We start from the raw sequence: 19,028 nt of genomic DNA, 5'->3' as shown, positions 1-19,028 counted from the left end.
GGATATATGGTGTAAGATTGATCACAGATCAGCCATGATCTCATTGAATGCAGGAACAGAGTTGTGGGGTTAAATTGCATCCTCCTCTTCCAATAGGCCCTGTTAAATATCCTACTTTCTCTGTCAGTCACCCTGTAACAACACTTCCCGACTTTGATATTCTATTCACCTTGCAATAAACAACAACATTCCATTTGCCTTCCTAATCACTTGCTGCAGCTACACGGTAACATTTTGTGATTCCTGTACCAGGGCACCCAGATCCCTCTGTCCCGTACAGTTCTGCAGTCTCTCTCTATTTCAATAATTTCCTGATTTTTATTCTTCCTGCTAAAGTGGACAAGCTCACATTTTCCCACATTGTACTCCATCTCCCAATTTTTTGCTCACTCACTTAACCTATGGAAATCTCTTTGTAGACACTTTATGGCCTCTTGACAGCTTACTATACAACCGATCATTGGACAGACACAGGGCAGGTTAACTTCAATGCTGAGAAATGTGAAGTGATGCATTTTGAAAGGAAGACTGAGTGATATAAACTAAATGGTACAATGTTAGAATGGGTGACAGGACAGAGAAATCAGGGATTTCATCAATGTTCCCTGTTCCACCCAAAAGCTCAATTTGGCGCTTGGAATCTGTGAGTTGAACTTCGCTTCATCCTGAAAAGTGTTAGCAAACATGTTGGGAAATGTGTCAGAAGCTGTTTCCATTCAGACATTCCTGCATTGTGGAAGTGTGAGCTATCTTTGCAGAGACAGGAAATAGAGTTGTTTGAATGGACCAGCAGGTTTTAGTTGATGCAATAAAAGTGAGAATTTGAATTGCGTCCCTGGCAGATACACAGAATTGAAGGTATTTACAGATCACCACATGAAGTAGTTTACCAATGTCAGGCAAACTTCAAAGACTTCAAACACATGGAAGAGGAGGAGAAGGGAACAATATGCAAAGCCGAAGACAGTCAAATAACAGCAGTAGGAAAATGAATCTCTTTTTATGGGTTTTAATTTGAAGGCCTGAGCTGATGATTGAAAAAGTAGGAGTTCAAATCCCACACTGGGCTGTTGTGAATTTGAATTTTGTTTTTTCTAAAAATAAACATAAATCTGGAATTAAAAAACATCTAGGATGGAATGATTCACTCCTGTCTACTAGTGCAAAGCCTGTGTGTGTCTCAGTTTTGCTGTATTTATTAACGATTTAAGATGATGTGGTAGAATGCAACATGCCCAAGTTTACCAATGACATGAAAATAGGCAGCATTGTAAGCAGTGTAGCTGGAAGCAGAACATTGCAAAGAGATATCTGAAGTGAATGGTTAAAACTGTGGTAGATAGATTTCCATGTCAGTATAAAAGACCAGAACAGAGTACTTTATAAATGGTGAAAAGATAGAAACACTGGAGGTTCAAAGAGACTTGAGGGGTCCATGTCCATTTGAGTGCAGTGTCGATTTACCAGAATGATAACTGGAATCCAAGCGTTAAATTACGAGGTGATAGTACACAAACTGGGAATAATTGCCTGGAATTTAGGAGGATCAAGGTGATTTGATCAAAGTTGTTGAGATATTAAGGGGAACTGATGGGGTCGTTTGAGATTAACTATTTCGGCAGCTTTGGAATATAGGAACAGGAGCAGGCCATTCAGCCCATCGAGCCTGCTCCGCCATTCAAGACGATCATGGCTGATCATCCACTTCAATGTGTTTTTCCCAGACTATCCTCATACCCTTTATGTCATTGGTATTCAGCAATCTGTCAATCTCTGCTTTAAACATGCTCAATGACTGAGCTTCCACAGCCCTCTGGGATAGAGAATTCCTAAGATTCACAACCCTCTGAGGAATGACATTTCTCCTCATCTCTGTCCCAAGTGGCTTCCCCCTTATTTTGAAATGGTGTCCCCTGATTCTAGACTCCTCAACCAGGAGAAACATATTACCTACATCTACCCTGTCTATCTGTAACGTTACCCCAGGGTCCCCACACAGCCTGTCTCCCCGTCCCCCTGCTTCTAAAGTTTCTCAGGGTCTCCTGGCACTTTCTATCACTCTGCTTCTGTCTCTATCCCTCACTATCTCTCTGTTCTCTCTCCATTTCTATCTCTCCTGATATCTCTGTTACTCTACCTCTGTTCCTCTCTCTCTGTCTGTCACTCTCTCCCACCATGTTTGTTTTCATTGGGGGTCGAGTTAAATCACAGACTAAATAAACACTTCACCTGTCTGCCCCGAAATAAATAGCAAAATCTGTGTCTATTTTATGTCTGTATTCAGACATGATCACAGTGATGTTGACAGCAAAGTATATTATATGATGGGATGCTGCAAATCGATTTACACTCGTACTGTTGGAAAAACAAGTTAAAAAGAATTATTCACAATTTCAGTCCAACTTAACGACAGATATGACCCGATGCGGTAATAAATGCCAAAAGTCTGGAGTTTTTTGGAGTACGTTTAGCTTTACTCTGTCTGGCTTTCAGAAATTAAACATTACACTTGCACTGCAAGATTAAAGATTATACATAGATTAGGCTACATAGAATTTTGGAAGGACTAACAAGGCTAGGGAATATCCAATGAATGGTAGGATCACAGGATGTACCGAGTGTCAGAGGGATCTTGGTGTACTTGTCCATAGATCACTGAAGGCTGCAGCGCAGGTAGACAAGGTGGTTTGGAAGGTATATGGGATACTTGCCTTTATTAGTTGAGGCATAGAATATAAGAACAGGGAGGTTATGATGGAGCTATATAAAACACTGGTTAGGCCACAGCTGGAGTACTGTGTACAGTTCTGGGCACCACACGATAGGAAGGATGTGATTGCACTGGAGAGGATGCAGAGGATATTGACCAGGATGTTGCCTGGGTTGGAGCATTTCAGCTATGAAGAGAGACTGAAAAGGCTGGAGTTGTTTTCCTTAGAGCAGAGAAGGCTGAGGGGGGACCTGAGTGATGTGTACAAAATTATGAGGGCCATTGACAGGTTAGATAGGAAGAAACTTTTTTCCTTAGCAGAGGGGTCAATAACCATGGGGCATAGATTGAAGGTCAGGGGCAGGAGGTTTCGAGGGGATTTGAGGAAAAGATTTTTTACCTGGAAGGTTATTGGGTGATTTGATGAAGGTTAACAAACTAATAAGGGAAACTAATAGGGTGGACTGAGAGTAAATATTCCCTTTGGCTGCGGAGTCAGGAACTTGGGGCATAGTCTAAAAATATAAAGAGTGGCCACTTTGACTTCATCCCATCGTGTCGTATGTGCATTCTCACATATAGCAGGTATAGCAGCACATATATAACAGGATAGCAGGTATAACTGTAGTCATAGTATTCAGCTGAAAATTGATCAGTTACATTGTTATTTCAGTCCATATTTACAGGACACACGGTACCTTACTGTTGTAATCAAGTCATATAGTGTCTATTCATCCCACTGGGGCAAAATGTCACTGGCTCAACATTCTCACCAAATACTAAAGCATTCCACAATGCAACACTGTCAAATTCAACACAAGTTTCCTTTTCTGAGTCTCGCTGGTCCGTTCTGATTCTCTGAGGGATTACTGATGCTTCTCCTCCACATGAGCAGTCGTCCTAATCCCGTGTGCCTGTCCTGCTCCCAAACCCGGCATCCACTTACATTAAGGCAAGTGATACAGGAGCGTCTCAGTGACTGAAGCAGGTGAGTCTTGAGGCTGAGCCGGGGACAGTGAGTGACCCGGGTTAATCCGACAAGCCAGGGATTGTTTAAACGGAGCTTTACTCTAGATCTAACCCGTGCTGTACCTTCTCTGAGATTGTTTGATGGGGCAGTGCAGATGAGGAGAGTTATTCCTTAACCATTTTAAATATGGACAAGTGAATATCCAAGAGATTGTTTTAAATGTGATGAGAGTTTCTGCCTCGACCATCCTTTAGAGTCATAGACAGATACAGCACTTATACAGGCCCTTCGGCCTGCCCAGTCTGCGACGGCCATCAACCACCCATTTTACACTAATCCTTTCAGGCAGTGAGTTCCAAACGCCCACCAGTCACTGGGTGAAGAAACTATTGATGTGTTTCGTTCAGTTAAGTTTGATGTCAATGTTTCCCCAAGATGTTGACGCTGGGGGATTCAGCGATGGGATAATACTTTGAATGCCAAGGGGAGGTAGTTGGATTCTCTCTTGTTGCAGATGGTCATTGCCTGGCACTTGTGAGACGTGAATGTTACTTGCCACTGGTCGGCCCAAGCTTGAATGTTGTCCGGGTCTTGGTGCATGTGGCTATGGATTGCTTCATTATCTGAGGCAAAATACGGTGGATGCTGGAAATCTGGAAAGCATCGAGCTGAATCACTACCTCTGTTTTTCTCTCCACAGATGCTGCTTGACCTTCTCAGTATTTCCAGTATTTTCTCCTGGGATCTCAGCTGAAGATGGTTGAGCCTCGGATACTACCCTGAGGAACTCCTGCAGTGATGTCCTGGGACTGAGATGATTGACCTCCAACAACCACAACCATCTTCCTTTGTGCTCTTTATGACTCCAACCAGCGGATTCCCACTGACTTCAGTTTTACTCTGTCTCCTTGATGTCACACTCGGACAAACGCTGCCTTGATGTTAAGGTCAGTCTCTCTTCCCAGTAGCAGACAGGAGTGAATCGTTCCCTTTGACCCGTTGTACACTGAACAAGCTGTGCTTCTTCACAGCCTGATACAGGACTGTACATGGCCGATTAATGTAGCCCATCAAACACTCCCAGAGCAGGTTCAGCACAGCTTAGGAACAGAGTACAATTCCTTCAACATTCTATCTCTGCCTTCCTCTCTTTGTCTCTCCCTCCTGCTATCTCTGATACGAGGAGAGAGACAGAGGGAGAGAGGGTTAGATATACCGACAGAGAGAGTGTTGTGGAGAGGGACAATGTTGGAGAGAGAGAGATTGTGGGTCGATTGAAAGGGAGAATGTAAGATAAATTAATTTGATGCAATCCTTCACTGCTGTGTGTACAAACATTTCAGAGATAGGTATGGAGACAGATACATCGGGAGATATCTCTGTCTCTCTCTCTCTGTCTCACCATTTATCTTTCACTCTCTGTCTCTCCCACTCTCTGCATCTCTCTCTGTCTCTCTCTCTGTCCCTCCATCTGTCTTTCCCTCTCTGTCTCTCCCACTCTATCCATCTCTCTCAGTCTCTCTGTATGACCCTCTATCTGTCTTTCCCTCTCTGTCTCTCCCTCTCTCTCCTATCTTTGTCTCTCTCTCTGCCCCTCCATCTGTCTGTCCCTCCCTGACACTCCCTTTCTCTCCTTCTATCACTGTTTCTCTCTCTCTCTGTCCCTCCATCTGTCTTTCCCTCCCTGTCACTCCCTGTCTCTCCTTCTATCTCTGTCTCTCTCTCTCTGTGCCTCCATCTGTCTTTCAACCTCTGTCTCTCCGCTCTCTCGTTCTATCACTGTCTCTCTCTCTCTCTGTCTTTCCATCTGTCTTTCCCTCCCTGTCACTCCCTCTCTCTCCTTCCATCTCTGCCCCTCTCTCTCTGTCTCGGTCTTTCCAACTGCCTTTCCCTCTCTGTCTCTCCCAATCTGTCCTTCTCTCTTTGTCTCTGCCTCTCTCTCTGTCTCTCTCTCTGTCCCTCCATCTGTCTTTCCCTCTCTGTCTCTCCCTCTCTATCCTTCTATCTCTCTCTTTCTCTCTATCTCTCTATCTCTCCATCTCTCTTTCCCTCCCAGTCACTCTCTCTCTCTCTCTTTCAATCTCTGTCTCTCCCTCTCTCTCCTTCTATCACTGTCACTCTCTCTCTCTCTTGCCATCTGTCGTTCACTCCCTGTCACTCCCTCTCTCTCCTTCCATATCTGCCCTCTCTCTCTCTGTCTCTCCAACTGCCTTTCCCTCTCTGTCTCTCCCACTCACTCCTTCTCTCTCTGTCTCTGCCTCTCTCTCTGACTCTCTCTCTATCCCTCCATCTGTCTTTCCCTCCCTGACACTCCCTCCTTCTCCTTCCAACTCTGCATCTTTCTCTGTCTCTCCATCTGTCTTTCCCTCTCTGTCTCTCCATCTCTCTTTTTCTTTCACTGCCTCTCTCTCTCTGTCTTTCCATCAGTCCTTCCCTCCTTGACACTCCCTGTCTCTCCTTCTCTCTCTGTCTCTCTCTCTGTCCCTCCATCTGTCTTTCCCTCCCTGTCACTCCTTCTCTCTCCTTCCATCTCTGCCTCTCTCTCTGTCTCTCCATCTGTCTTTCCCTGTCTGTCTCTCCCTCTCTCTCCTTCAATCACTGTCTCTCTCTCTCTATCTCTCCATCTCTCTTTCCCTCCCTGTCGCTCCCTCTCTCCTTCCATCTCTGCCCCTCTCTCTCTCTCTGTCTCCCCAACTGCCTTTCCCTCTCTGTCTCTCCCAATCTCTCCTTCTCTCTCTGTCTCTGCCTCTCCCTCTGTCTCTCTCTTTGTCCCGCCATCTGCCTTTCCCTCTCTGTCTCTCCCTCTCTCTCGTTCCATCTCTGTCTCTCTCTCTCTATCTCTCCATCTCTCTTTCGCTCCCGGTCACTCCATCTCTCTCCTATCTCTGTCTCTCTCTCTCTATCTCTCCATCTCTCTTTCCCTCCCAGTCACTCCCTCTCTCTCCTTCAATCTCTTTCCCTCAATCTCTCTCCTTCTATCACTGTCTCTCCATCTGTCTGTCCCTCTCTGTCTCTCTCTCTTCTTCTCTCTCTGTCTCTCACTTTGTCCCTCCGCCTGTCATTCCCACCCTGTCACTCCCTCTCTCTCCTTCTATCTCTGTCTCTCTGTCTCTGTCTCTTCATCTCTCTTTCCCTCCCTGTCACTCCATCTCTCTCCTTCTCTCTCTGTCTCTCTTTGGTCTCTCCATCTGTCTTCCCACCCAGCCCCTTCACACCATCTCTCTCCTTCTATCTCTGTCTCTCTCTCTCTCTCTATCCCTCCATCTGTCCTTCCTTCACTGTCACTCCCTCCCTCTCCTTCTATCTCTGTCACTCCTTCTCTGTCACTCAATCTCTCTCCTCTGTCTGTCTCTCTCACTCTGTCCCTCCATCTGTCTTTCCCTCTCTGTCACTCCCTCCCTCTCCTTCTATCTCTGTCTCTCTCTCTGCTATCACTGACACTAGGAGAGAGACAGAGGGACGGAGGTTTAGATATGAAGGTAAAAGAGAGGGCTGGAGAGAGGGACAAACTTGGAGAGAGAGAGTGATTGTTGATTTGGATGAAGAGGATAATGTAAGATATAGTAACTTGATTTAATCCTTCACTGCTGTGTACACAAACATATTTGAGATAGGTATGGAGAGAAAAAAAAACATCAGGAGAGGGAGGAATGCAGATGACGTTGGGGCCCAGGTGGACACTTTTGATGATCCAGAAGGAATAGCCTCCATTTTACATATTCAGCCAACTATTCCACTGTGGGAACCATCACACCCTCATGATGTTGTTTGTGGAAATTTCATGCTTGCTTATTGGTTAACTTTTAAACCTGTGATTGATAGATTCTTGTTAAACGAAGGTATTAAGAGATAAGGGGCAAAGGTGGGATATATGGTGTTAGTTAGATCACAGATCAGCCCTGATCTCACTGAATGCTGGAACAGGGATGAGGGGTTAAATTGCCTCCTCATATTCCTATGTCTGATGTTACATATCCTTCTTTCACTCTCAGCCACCCTGTCTGTCTGTGTCTCCCTCTATTTCTCTCATACTCTCTCTCTCTCTCTCTGTTTCGGACAGTGCAGAGTGAGATTCACTCTGTATCCACCCCATGATGTTCCTGTCCTGGGACTGTCGGATGGGACAGTGTAGAAGGAGCATTACTCTGTATCTAATCCATGCTGTACCTGTCTGGGGAATGTTGATGGGAGAGTGCAAACAGAGAGGTCTGGGACCAGGGTCCTCATGGGGAGGACTTAACGGTGCCTCCTAATTGACCAGTTAGTAATATTGGTGCTCCAGGGATGAAAGGGACATTGGCTGAGTGGATACGACATTGGCTGAGGGAGTGGGCAATGGTTGTTTCAGACTGGAGGGAGGTATACAGTGGAGGTTTATATTAGGACCACTGATATTTTTGATATATACTAATAACTTGGACTTGTGTTTACAGGGCATAACTTCAATGTTTGCCAATGTTTGTGACATCTGCAATGTAATAAACCGGGAAGGGACTAGTAGCAGACTTCAGGAGGATAGAGGCAGTCTGGTGAAATGGAACACACAAGAACAAATGAATTAGGAGCAGGAGTAGGCCATTTGGCCCCTCGATCCTGCTCTGCCATTCAATGGTTGATCTGATTGTGAACTCAACTCCACTTTTCTGTCTGCGTCCCATAACCCTTGACTCCCTAACTGATTAAAAATCTATCGAACTCAGCCTTGAATATATTCAATGATCCAGCCTCCACTGCTCTCTGGGCAAGAGAATTCCACAGACCGACCCCCCTCTGAGCGAAACACATTTCTCCTCAGCTCAGTTTTAAATGGATCATCCCTAATTTTTAAACTGTGTCCCCTAGTTCTAGTCTCCCCAACAAGGGAAAACATCCTCTCAGCATCCACCCTGTCCAGTCGCCTCGGGACCTGAGATGTTTCACTCAGATCACCTCTCATTCTTCTAAACTCCAGTGGGTACAGACCCAACCTGTTCAACCTTTCCTCATAAGATAACCCCTTCATCCCAGGAATCAGCCCAGTGAACCTTCTCTGAACTACTTCAAAGACATCAAACACATGGAAGAGGAGGAGAAGGGAACAATATACAAAGCCTAAGACAGTCAGACAACAGCAAGAGGAAAATGAATCTCTTTTTATGGGTTTTAATTTGAAGGCCTGAGCTGATGATTGAAAAGCCGGAGTTCAAATCCCACGCTGGGCTGTTGTGAATTTGAATTTTGTTTTTTCTAAAAATAAACATAAATCTGGAATTAAAAAACCTCAAGGATGGAATGATTCACTCCTGTCTACTCGTGCAAAGCCCGTGTGTGTCTCAGTTTTGCTGTATTTATTAACGATTTAAGATGATGTGGTAGAATGCAACATGCCCAAGTTTCCCAGTGACACAAAAATAGGCAGCATTGTAAGCAGTGCAGCTGGAAGCAGAACATGGCAAAGAGATATCTGAAGTGAATTATTAAAATTGTGGTCGATAGATTTCAATGTCAGTAGAAAAGACTAGAACAGAGTATTTTATAAATGGCGAAAAGATAGAAACACTGGAGGTCCAAAGAGACTTGAGGGGTCCATGTCCATTTGAGTGCAGTGTAGATTTACCAGAATGATAACTGGACTCCAAGGGTTAAATTACAAGGTGATGTTACACAAACCTGGAATAATTCCCTGGAATTTAGGAGGATCAAGGTGATTTGATCAAAGTTGTTGAGATATTCAGGGGAACTGATGGGGTAGTTTGTGAGAAACTATTTCGGCAGCTTTGGAATATAGGAACAGGAGTAGACCATTCAGCCCATCGAGCCTGCTCCGCTATTCAAGACGATCATGGCTGATCATCCACTTCAATGTGTTTTTTCCCAGACTATCCTCATATCCCTTTATGTCATTGGTATTTAGAAATCTGTCAATCTCTGCTTTAAACATACTCAATGACTGAGCTTCCACAGCCCTCTGGGATAGAGAATTCCTAAGATTCACAACCCTCTGAGTAATGACATTTCTCCTCATCTCTGTCCCAAGTGGCTTCCCCCTTATTTTGAAATTGTGTCCCCTGGTTCTAGACTCCTAAACCAGGGGAAACATCTTACCTACATCTACCCTGTCTATCGATAACGTTCCCCCAGGGTCTCCACACAGCGTATCTTCCCGTCCCACTGCTTCTAAAGTTTCTCAGGGTCTCCTGGCACTTTCTATCTCTCTGCTTCTTTCTCTATCCCTCACTATCTCTCTGTTCTCTCTCCATTTCTATCTCTCCCTATCTCTCTGATACTCTACCTCTGTTCCTCTCTCTCTGTCTACCACTCTCTCCCACCATGTTGGTTATCATTGGGGGTCGAGTTAAATCACAGACAAAATAAACACTTCACCTGTCTGCCCCGGAATAAATAGCAAACTTTGTGGATATTTTCAGTCTGTATTCAGACAATATAGACAGGAGTGCATATTATATGATGGGATGCTGCAAATCGATTTACACTAGTACTGTTGGAAAAACAACTTAAAAAGAATTATTCACAAGTCCAGTCCAACTTAACAACAGATTTGACCCGATAAGGTAATAAATGCCTTATTGGATAAGGTAATAAATGCCAAATGCCTTGGCGCCGGAGGAACCGGAAGCTGGTCGGCAGCGAGGACTCCTGGGTAGGTATTTTCCTTAAAGGTGCGGAGCTGAGTAAACCCGAGCCAGTACACATGTAGTGTCTCCCACCCATCCTCCTCCTCTAACCTAATAATAAGACCCTTTTTACCCTCCTCCTCTAACCAAAAAGGACTGAGCAGGTAAGCTATTTACTGTTTTTGTTAATATCTATAGTTGTACTTAACTAAGGGGTAATTGAATAAAAGAAATGGCAGCCAGTGTAGTGTATTGCTCCTCCTGCAGAATGTTCGAGGTGAGGGAAACCTCCGGTGGCCCTGCCGACTTCACCTGCTGGAAGTGCATCCGTCTCCAGCTCCTATCAGACCGTGTTAGGGAATTGGAGCTGGAGCTGGATGAACTGAGGATCATTCGGGAAGCTGAGGGGTTGATAGATAGAAGCTACACGGAGGTCGTTACTCCACAAATCAAAGGCAGCTGGGTAACAGTTAGAGGTGGGAAGAGGTCAGTGCAGGGATCTCCTGTGGTCGTTCCCCTCAACAACAAGTATACAGTTTTAGATACTGTTGGGGGGGACGGCCTATCGGGGGCAGGCTGCAGTGACCGGGCCTCTGGCACGGGGTCCTGCACTGTGGCTCAGAAGGGAAGGAGGGAGAATGGGAGAGCACTAGTCATCGGGGACTCGATGGTGAGGAGTACGGACAGGCGGTTCTGTGGGCGCAGGCGAGACGCACGGATGGTTTGTTGCCTCCCTGGTGCCAGGGTCCGTGATGTTTGTGATCGCGTCTTCAGGATCCTTAAAGGGGAGGGGGAGCAGCCAGAGGTCGTGGTGCACATTGGCACCAACGACGTAGGAAGGAAGGGTGGCACAGATGTTAGAAGTGAGTTTAGGGAGTTAGGCTGGAAGCTGAAAGCTCGGACGGACAGAGTTGTTATCTCTGGTTTGTTGCCGGCGCCACGTGATAGTGAGGCTAGGAATAGGGAGAGAGCACAGCTGAACACGTGGCTGCAGGAATGGTGTAGGAGGGAGGGCTTCCAGTTCTTGGATAATTGGACTGCATTCTGGGGAAGATGGGACCTGTTCAAACAGGACGGGCTGCATCTGAACCAGAGGGGCACCAATATCCTGGGAGGGAGGTTTGCTAGTACTGTTCGGGAGGGTTTAAACTAGTTTGGGAGGGGGATGGGAACCGGACTTGTAATCCAGGGACCAGTGGGTCCACTCAGAAAGACAAAGAGTGTAGTGAGGTATTGGGGAAGGTAGCACTGTCACAGAGGACAGATGGGCACGGAGAAGGGTTAAAGTGCGTATACTTCAACGCAAGAAGCATCAGGAATAAGGTGAGTGAATTGAAGGCGTGGATGGGCACTTGGGACTACGATGTTGTGGCCATCACTGAAACGTGGATAGGTGAGGGGGAGGAATGTTTTTTGGAGGTACCTGGTTATAGATGTTTTCATAAGATTAGGAATGGTGGTAAAAGAGGTGGGGGGTGGCATTGTTAGTTAGAAATAGTGTAACAACTGCTGAAAGAATTTTCGAGGAGGATCTGCCGACTGAGGCACTGTGGGTTGAGGTCAGGAACAGGAAAGGAGCAGTCACCTTGATGGGAGTTTTCTATAGGCCCCCCAATAGCAGCAGGGAGGTGGAAGAGCAGATTGGGAAACAGATTTTGGAAAGGAGCAGAAGTCACAGGGTAGTAATTATGGGGGATTTCAACTTCCCAAATATTGATTGGCAACTCTTTAGATCGAATAGTTTGGATGGGGTAGTGTTTGTGCAGTATGTCCAGGAAGCTTTTCTGACTCAGTATGTAGACTGCCCGACCAGAGGGGAGGCAATATTGGATTTGGTACTAGGTAATGAACCAGGGCAAGTGATAGAGCTGTTGGTGGGCGAGCACTTTGGAGATAGTGATCACAATTCTGTAGCATTCACTGTGGTAATGGAGAGGGATAGGTATGTGCAACAGGGCAAGGTTTACAATTGGGGGAAGGGTAGATATGATGCTGTCAGGCAGGAACTGAGGAGCATAAGTTGGGAGCATATGCTGGCAGGGAAGGGCACGGTCGAAATGTGGAACTTTTTCAAGGAGCAGATAGTAGGGGCCATTGATAAGCATGTCCCTGTCAGACAGGGAAGGGATGGTCATGTGAGGGAACCGTGGTTGACAAGAGAGGTTGAGAGTCTTGTTAGGAAGAAGAAGGATGCGTATATAAAGTTGAGGAAAAAGGGCACAGGCATAGCTCTGGAGGGATACAAGATGGCCAGGAAGGATCTGAAGAAAGGGATTAGGAGAGCTAAGAGAGGGCATGAAAAATGCTTGGCGGGTAGGATAAAAGAAAACCCCAAGGCCTTTTACGCGTATGTCAGAAATATGAGGATGACTAGGGGGACCATAGGTCCGGTCAAGGACAATAGCGGGAGACTGTGTGTTGAGCCGGAAGAGATAAGTGAGGTTTTGAATGAGTACTTCTCTTCGGTATTTACGAATGAGAAGGGGTGTATTACTGAAGAGGACGGTGTGAAACAGACTGGTAAGCTCGAGGAAGTGCTCGTTAGGAGGGAAGATGTGTTGGGGTTTTTGAATAACTTGAAGATAGACAAGTCTCCCGGGCCTGACGGGGTATATCCAAGGATGTTATGGGAAGCAAGGGATGAAATTGCAGAGCCGCTGGCAATGATCTTTTCATCTTCTCTGCTGACGGGGGTGGTACCAGGTGATTGGAGGGTGGCAAATGTTGTGCCCCTGTTCAAGAAAGGGAATAGGAACAACCCTGGGAATTACAGGCCAGTTAGTCTTACTTCGGTGGTAGGCAAGTTGATGGAAAAGGTGCTGAGGGATAGGATTTCTGAGCATCTGGAAAGACACTGCTTGATTCGGGACAGTCAGCACGGTTTTGTGAGGGGTAGGTCTTGCCTCACAAGCCTGATTGAATTCTTTGAGCAGGTGACCAAGCAAGTGGATGAGGGTAAACCAGTGGATGTGGTGTACATGGATTTTAGTAAGGCATTTGATAAGGTCCCCCATGGTAGACTTATGGAGAAAGTCAGGAGGCATGGGATAGTGGGGAATGTGGCCAGTTGGATTAAGAATTGGCTAACTGATAGAAGGCAGAGAGTGGTCTTAGATGGTAAATACTCAGCCTGGAGCCCAGTTACCAGTGGCGTGCCGCAGGGATCAGTTCTGGGTCCTCTCCTGTTTGTGATTTTTATTAACGACTTGGATGAGGAAGTCGAAGGGTGGGTCAGTAAATTTGCAGATGATACAAAGGTTGGTGGAGTTGTGGATACCGAGGAGGGCTATTGTCGTCTGCAAAGGGACTTGGATAGGTTGCAGTGCTGGGCTGAAAAGTGGCAGATGGAGTTTAACCCTGAAAAGTGTGAGGTCGTCCATTTTGGAAGGACAAACATGAATGCAAAATACTGGGTTAACGGTAGGGTTCTTGGGCATGTGGAGGAGCAGAGAGACCTTGGGGTCTATGTGCATAGATCATTGAAAGTTGCAACTCAAGTGGATAGGGCTGTGAAGAAGGCATATGGGGTGTTAGCGTTCATTAGCAGAGGGATTGAATTTAAGAGCCGTGAGGTGATGATGCAGCTGTACAGGACCTTGGTAAGGCCTCATTTGGAGTACTGTGTGCAGTTCTGGTCGCCTCATTTTAGGAAGGATGTGGAAGCCTTGGAGAGGGTGCAGAGGAGATTTACCAGGATGTTGCCTGGAATGGAGAATAAGTCTTACGAGGAAAGGCTGAACATTCTAGGCCTCTTCTCATTAGAAAGGAGAAGGATGAGGGGTGACATGATAGAGGTTTATAAGATGATCAGGGGAATAGATAGGGTAGACAGTCAGAAACTTTTTCCCCGGGTGGAGCAAAGCGTTACAAGGGGTCATAAATTTAAGGTGAAGGGTGGGAGATATAAGGGGGATGTCAGGGGAAGGTTCTTTACCCAGAGAGTGGTCGAGGCATGGAATGCCTTGCCCGGGGAAGTTGTTGAGTCAGAAACTTTAGGGACTTTCAAAAGGCTTTTGGATAGGTATATGGATAAAGGAGAATGATGGGGTATAGATTAAATTGTCCTTGACAGAGGACAAAGGATCGGCACAACATTGTGGGCCGAAGGGCCTGTTCTGTGCTGTATGTTCTATGTTCTATATGCCAAAAGTCTGGAGTTTTTCTGAGTATGTTAAGCTTTACTCTGTCTGGCTTTCAGAAATTAAACATTACACATGCACTGCAAGATTAAAGATTATACATAGGTTAGGTTACACAGAAGTTTGGAAGTTCTAACAAGGCTAGGGAATATCCAATGAATGGTAGGATCATAGGAAGTACCGAATGTCAGAGGGATCTTGGTGTACTTGTCCATAGATCACTGAAGGCTGCAGCGCAGGTGGACAAGTTGGTGAGCAAGGTATATGGGATACTTTCCTTTATTAGTTGAGGCATAGAATATAAGAGCAGGGAGGTTATGATGGAGCTATATAAAACACTGGTTAGGCCACAGCTGGAGTACTGTGTGCAGTTTTGGGCACCACACTATAGGAAGGATGTGATTGCACTGGAGAGGATGCAGAGGAGATTGACCAGGATGTTGCCTGGGCTGGAGAATTTCAGCTATGAAGAGAGACTGAAAAGGCTGGAGTTGTTTTCCTTAGAGCAGAGAAGGCTGAGGGGGGACCTGATTGAGGTGTACAAAATTATGAGGGGCATTGATAGGTTAGATAGGAAGAAACTTTTTTCCATAGCGGAGGGGTCAATAACCAGGGGGCATAGATTGAAGGTCAGGGGCAGGAGGTTTAGAGGGGATATGAGGAAAAGATTTTTCACCCAGAGGGTGTTTGGAATCTGGAACGCTCTGCCTGAAGGGGTGGTAGAGGCAGGGACCCTCACAACATTTAAGAAGTATTCAGATGAGCACTTGAAATGCCGTAGCATACAAGGCTATGGGCCAAGTGCTGGAACATGGGACGAGAATAGGTAGGTGCTTGATGGTGGCCACAGACACGATGGGCCGAACGGCCTGTTTCTGTGCTGTATAACTCCATGACTCTAACTGTCGTCATAGAATTCAGCTGAAAATTGATCAGTTAGATTGTTATTTCAGTCATTTCAGTCCATATTTACAGTACACACGGTATCTTACTGTTGTAATTAAGTCATATAGTATCTATTCATCCCACTGGGGCAAAATTTCACTGGCTCAACATTCTCACCAAATACTAATGCATTCCACAATGCAAGACTCACAAATTCAACACAAGTTTCCTTTTCTGTGTCTCGATGGTCTGTTCTGCTTCTCTGAGGGATTACTGATGCTTATCCTCCACATGAGCAGTCGTCCTAATCCCGTGTGCCTGTCCTGCTCCCAAACCCGGCATCCACTTACATTAAGGCAAGTGATACAGGAGCGTCTCAGTGACTGAGGCAGGTGAGTCTTGAGGCTGAGCCGGGCACAGTGAGTGACCCGGGTTAATCCGACACTCCAGGGACAGTTTAAACGGAGCTTTACTCTGTATCTAACCTGTGCTGTACCTTCTCTGAGATTGTTTGATGGGGCAGTGCAGATGAGGAGAGTTATTCCTTACCCATTTTAAATATAGAGAAGAGGGATATAGAGGAATATAGAGAAGAGGCTGGCGGTGTTGAGACATCGGGAGAGCTGCAGAGGCGGGAGAAGGTGATGGACCTGGGGAGGGCTGTTGGGCTGGAAGATGCGACAGAGTTAGGGAGGGTTGCTGGAGCTGAGGAGGGTACAGAGGTACGGAGGATTGCCGAGGCTGGAGTAGGTGACAGAGCTCGCGAGGGTTGTGCGGTTGAAAGAGGTTGCAGAGATAGGGAGGTTTGGAGGGCCTGCAGGAGGTCACAAAGATTCAAAGGGATGTATGGGCTGGAGGGGTTGCAGAAGTAGGGAGAGCTGTCGGGGCTGGGGAATGTGACAGAGCCCGGGAGGGTTCTAGGGCATGGACGATGTTACAGGGATGGGGAGTGTTGATGGGGTGGAGGAGGTTACAGAGCTAGAGAGGGTTGTAGTGGCTGGAGGAGATTACAGAGATAAGGAGGATTGTAGGGGCTGTGGAATGTGACAGAGCCCGGGAGGGTTCTAGGGGATGGACGATGTTACAGGGATGGGGCGTGTTGATGGGGTGGAGGAGATTACAGAGATAAGGAGGGTTGTAGGGGCTGGAGGAGATTACAGAGATAAGGAGGGTTGTAGGGGCTGGGGAATGTGACAGAGCCCGGGAGGGTTCTAGGGGATGGACGATGTTACAGGGATGGGGAGTGTTGATGGGGTGGGGGAGGTTACAGAGCAAGGGAGGGTTGTATGGGCTGGAGGGGGTTGCAGAAGTAGGGAGAGTTGTAGGGGCTGGGGAATGTGACAGAGCTGGGAAATGTGACAGAGCCCGGGAGGGTTCCAGGGGATGGACGATGTTATAGGGATGGGGAGTGTTGATGGGGTGGAGGAGATTACAGAGATAAGGAGGGTTGTAGGGACTGGAGGAGATTACAGAGATAAGGAGGGTTGTAGCGGGTAGAGGGGTTTACAGAGATATTGAGGGTTGTTGGGGCAGGAGATGTTTTGAGAGATAGGAAGGGATGTAGAGGCTGGATCGAGTTTACAGAGATCGGGATAGTTTTAGATGCTGGAGGATGTTACAGATTTGCGAGTAGTTTTAGGTGCTGGAGGAGGTTAGAGTGTGAGGCATGGTTGTTGCTCTGGACGAGGTGACAGCGATAGGGAGCGTTGTTGGGGCTGGTGTAGGGGCCAGAGATGGCGAGAGTTGTAGCGTTTGGAAGAGGTTACAGAGCTAGGGAGGGATGTCGGGGCTGTAGGATGTGACAGAGGTAGGTAGGGTTGTAGGACCTAGAGGATATGACAGAGCTAGGGAGGGTTGCAGTGGCTGGAAGATGTAACAGGGTTAGGGAGGTTTGTTGGGGATGAGAAGGTTACAGAGTTAGAGAGGGTTGCCAGGGTTTGAGAAGGTGACAGAGCTGAAGAGGGCTGTAGGGGCTGGAGGAGGTTACAGGGGTAGGGAGGTTTAGAGGTAATAGAGATAGGGATGGTTGTCGGGGCTGGATAGATGTGACAAGATAGGGATAGTTGTAGGGACTAGAGAAAGCGATAAAGATAAGGAGGGTTAGAGGGGAGGGAGGAGTTTGCAGACGTATGGAAGGTTGTAGCTGCTGAGGAGGTTACAAAGATGGAGAGTGTTGGGGGGGCTAAGGCGGTAACAGAGCAAGGGATGGTTGTAGCGTCTGGAGCAGGTTGCAGAGATAAGGGAGTGCTGTCCGGGCTGGAGGAGGTGACAGAGGTAGTGAGTGTTGTGGTGCTGAGAAGGTAACAGAGATGGGGAGGGTTGTAGCGACTGGAGGAGGTGACAGAGATAGGGAAGTTAGTAGGGGCTGGAGGAGGTCATAGACATAGGGAGTGTTGTAGGGGCTGAGGAGGTAAAAGACGTAGGGAGAGTTGGGGTGCCGAGGAGGTAACAGAGCGAGGATTGTTGTAGGGTATGGAGGAGGTTACAGAAATAGGGAGGGTTTTATGGGTTGGAGGAGGTGACAGAGATGGGGAGATTGGGTGCTCACTGGACACAGGTTTTTTTTTTTAGATTAGATTAGAGACACAGCACTGAAACAGGCCCTTCAGCCCACCGAGTCTGTGCCGAAAATCAACCACCCATTTATACTAATCCTACACTAATCCCATATTCCTACCAAACATCCCCACCTGTTCCTATATTTCCCTACCACCTACCTATACCAGTGACAATTTATAATGGCCAATTTACCTATCAACCTGCAAGACTTTTGGCTTGTGGGAGGAAACCGGAGCACCCGGAGAAAACCCACGCAGACACAGGGAGAACTTGCAAACTCCACACAGGCAGTACCCGGAATCGAACCCGGGTCCCTGGAGCTGCGAGGTGTGGTACTGTAGGATTGGAGAACAGCTGACATTGTACCTCTGTTTAAAAAGGGAGCGAAGAATTGCAAACCAGTCAGTGCAACCTCAGTAGTGGGCAAATGATTGGAATATATTCTGAGAGACGGGAAAAACTATCACTCAGAAAGAATATAGAACATCGAGCAGTACAGGCAGTTTGGCCCACGATGTTGTGCCGAAACTTTAACCTACTCTAAGATCAAACTAACTACCTACCCTTCATTCCACTATCATCCATGTACCTATCCAAGAGTCGCTTAAATGCCCCTAATGTATCTGCTTCTACAACCACCGCAGTAGGCGCATTCCACGCACCCACCACTCTTCGTGTAAAGAACCTACCTCTGACATCTTCCCGAAACATTCATCCAATCACCTTCAAATTATTCACCCTGGTGATAGCCCTTTCCACCCTGGGAAAAAGTCTCTTACTATCCACTCTATCTATGCCTCTCATCATCTTGTACACCTCTATCAAGTCACCTCTCATCCTTCTTCGCTCCAATGAGAAAAGCCCGAGCTCCCTCAATCTTTCTTCGTAGGACATGCCCTCCAGTCCAGGCAGCATCCTGGTAAATCTCCTCTGCACTCTCTCTAAAGCTTCCACATCCTTCCTATAATGAGGCGACGAGAATGGAACACAATATTCCAAGTGTGGTCGAACCAGGTCTTTATAGAGCTGCAGCAGAACTTCGCGGCTCTTAAACTCAATCCCCCTGTTAATGAAAGCCAACACAAAATACGTCTTCTTAACAAACCTATCAAATTGGGTGGCAACTTTGAGCGATCTATGGACATGGACCC

The sequence above is a fragment of the Heterodontus francisci genome, chromosome 21, assembly GCF_036365525.1.
Source record: "Heterodontus francisci isolate sHetFra1 chromosome 21, sHetFra1.hap1, whole genome shotgun sequence".
NCBI classification, from domain to species: Eukaryota; Metazoa; Chordata; class Chondrichthyes; order Heterodontiformes; family Heterodontidae; genus Heterodontus; species Heterodontus francisci.
The sequence above is the reverse complement of the archived record's forward strand: the minus strand, read 5'-3'. Positions refer to the sequence as shown.